This window comes from Panulirus ornatus, chromosome 68, assembly GCF_036320965.1.
Source record: "Panulirus ornatus isolate Po-2019 chromosome 68, ASM3632096v1, whole genome shotgun sequence".
NCBI lineage: Eukaryota > Metazoa > Arthropoda > Malacostraca > Decapoda > Palinuridae > Panulirus > Panulirus ornatus.
This window is the reverse complement of record NC_092291.1, coordinates 1,948,946-1,951,888: the sequence shown is the minus strand read 5'-3', so window position 1 is coordinate 1,951,888 and position 2,943 is coordinate 1,948,946.

Genomic DNA, 2,943 nt, shown 5'->3' with positions numbered 1-2,943 from the left:
TTTTTTTTTGCTTTGTCGCTGTCTCCCGCGTTTGCGAGGTAGCGCAAGGAAACAGACAAAAGAAATGGCCCAACCCACCCCCATACACATGCCTTGATTCAATCCACTGACAGCACGTCAACCCCGGTATACCACATCGCTCCAATTCACTCTATTCTTTGCCCTCCTTTCACCCTCCTGCATGTTCAGGCCCCGATCACACAAAATCTTTTTCACTCCATCTTTCCACCTCCAATTTGGTCTCCCTCTTCTCCTCGTTCCCTCCACCTCCGACACATATATCCTCTTGGTCAATCTTTCCTCACTCATTCTCTCCATGTGCCCAAACCATTTTAAAACACTCTCTTCTGCTCTCTCAACCACGCTCTTTTTATTTCCACACATCTCTCTTACCCTTACGTTACTTACTCGATCAAACCACCTCACACCACACATTGTCCTCAAACATCTCATTTCCAGCACATCCATCCTCCTGCGCACAACTCTATCCATAGCCCACGCCTCGCAACCATACAACATTGTTGGAACCACTATTCCTTCAAACATACCCATTTTTGCTTTCCGGGATAATGTTCTCGACTTCCACACATTTTTCAAGGCTCCCAAAATTTTCGCCCCCTCCCCCACCCTATGATCCACTTCCGCTTCCATGGTTCCATCCGCTGACAGATCCACTCCCAGATATCTAAAACACTTCACTTCCTCCAGTTTTTCACCATTCAAACTCACCTCCCAATTGACTTGACCCTCAGCCCTACTGTACCTAATAACCTTGCTCTTATTCACATTTACTCTTAACTTTCTTCTTCCACACACTTTACCAAACTCCGTCACCAGCTTCTGCAGTTTCTCACATGAATCCGCCACCAGCGCTGTATCATCAGCGAACAACAACTGACTCACTTCCCAAGCTCTCTCATCCCCAACAGACTTCATACTTGCCCCTCTTTCCAAGACTCTTGCATTTACCTCCCTAACAACCCCATCCATAAACAAATTAAACAACCATGGAGACATCACACACCCCTGCCGCAAACCTACATTCACTGAGAACCAATCACTTTCCTCTCTTCCTACCCGTACACATGCCTTACATCCTCGATAAAAACTTTTCACTGCTTCTAACAACTTGCCTCCCACACCATATATATATATATATATATATATATATATATATATATATATATATATATATATATATATATATATATATATATATGTATATATATAAGTATACGTATGTAAGTAGGAGAGATGGCCAAAGAGCGTTATTGGATTACGTGTAAACTGATAGGCGCGTGAAAGAGAGAGTTTTGGATGTTAATGTGCTGAGAGGTGCAACTGGAGGGATGCCTGATTATTACCTTATCTAGACTAAGGTGACGATTTGTAGAGGTTTTTAGAAAAGAAGAGAGAATGTTGGGGTGAAGAGAGTGGTGAGAGTAAGGGAGCTTGGGAAGAAGACTTGTGTGAGGAAGTACGAGGAGACACTGAGTACAGAGTGGAAAAAGGTGAGAACAAAGGACGTAAGGTGAGTGGGGGACGAATGGGATGTATTTAGGGAAGCAGTATGGCTTGTGCAAAAGATGCTTGTGGCATGAGAAGCTTGGGAGGTGGGCAGATTAGAAAGGGTAGTGACTGGTGGGATGAAGAAGTAAGATTATTAGTGAAAGAGAAGAGAGAGGCATTTGGACGATTTTTGCAGGGAAATAATGGAAATGACTGGGAGATGTATAAAAGAAGGAGTCATGAGGTCAAGAGAAAGATGCAAGAGGCGAATGAGAAGGCAAATGAGAATTGGGGTGAGTCAGTTGTAGTTCGATCATGATACAGCGCTTGTGGCTGAATCGTGTGAGAAACTGCAGAAGCTGGTGACTGAGTTTGGAAAAGTGTGTGAAAGGAGAAAGCTGAGATTAAATGTGAATAAGGGCAAGGTTATTAGGTACAGTAGGGTTGAGGGACAAGTCAATTGGGAGGTAAGTTTGAATGGAGAAAAACTGGAGGAAGTGAATTGTTTTAGATATCTGGGAGTGGATTTGGCAGCGGATGGAACCATGGAAGCATAAGTGAATCATAGGGTGAGGGAGGTGGAGAAATTTCTGGGAGCGTTGGAAAATGTGTGGAAGTCGAAAATGTTATCTTGGAAAGCAAAAATGGGTATGTTTGAAGGAAAAGTGGTTCCAACAATGTTATATAATTGCGAGGCGAACAAGAACTGACTCACTTCCCAAGCTCTCTCATCCACAACAGACTGCATATTTGCCCCTCTTTCGAAAACTCTTGCATTCACCTCCCTAACAACCCCATCCATAAACAAATTGAATATCCTTGGAGACATCACACTCCCCTACCGCAGATTTACATTCTCTGAGACCCAATCACGTATACATGCCTTACATCTTCGATAAAAACTTTTCACTGCTTCTATCAACTTGCCTCCCACACCATATATTCTTAATACCTTCCACAGAGCATCTCTATCAACTCTATCAGAGCTGCAGGGAACGAGGAGAAGTGGGAGACCAAATTGGATGTGGAAAGATGGAGGGAAAAAGATTTTGAGTGATCGGGGCCTGAACATGCAGGAGGGTGAAAGGCGTGCAAGGAATGGAGTGAATTGGAACGATTTGGTATACCGGGGTCGACGTGCTGTCAGTGGATTGAACCAGGGCATGTGAAGCGTCTGGGGTAAACCATGGAAGGTTCCGTAGGGCTTGGATGTGGAAAGGGAGCTGTGGTTTCAGTGCATGATAAGGAATAAAATGCATTGATATATATATATATATATATATATATATATATATATATATATATATATATATATATATATATATATATATATATATATATATATATATATGTGTGTGTGGCGAGGTGGCGATGGGAATGAATAAAAGCAGACAGTGTGAATTGTGTGCATGGGTATATATGTATGTGTCTGCG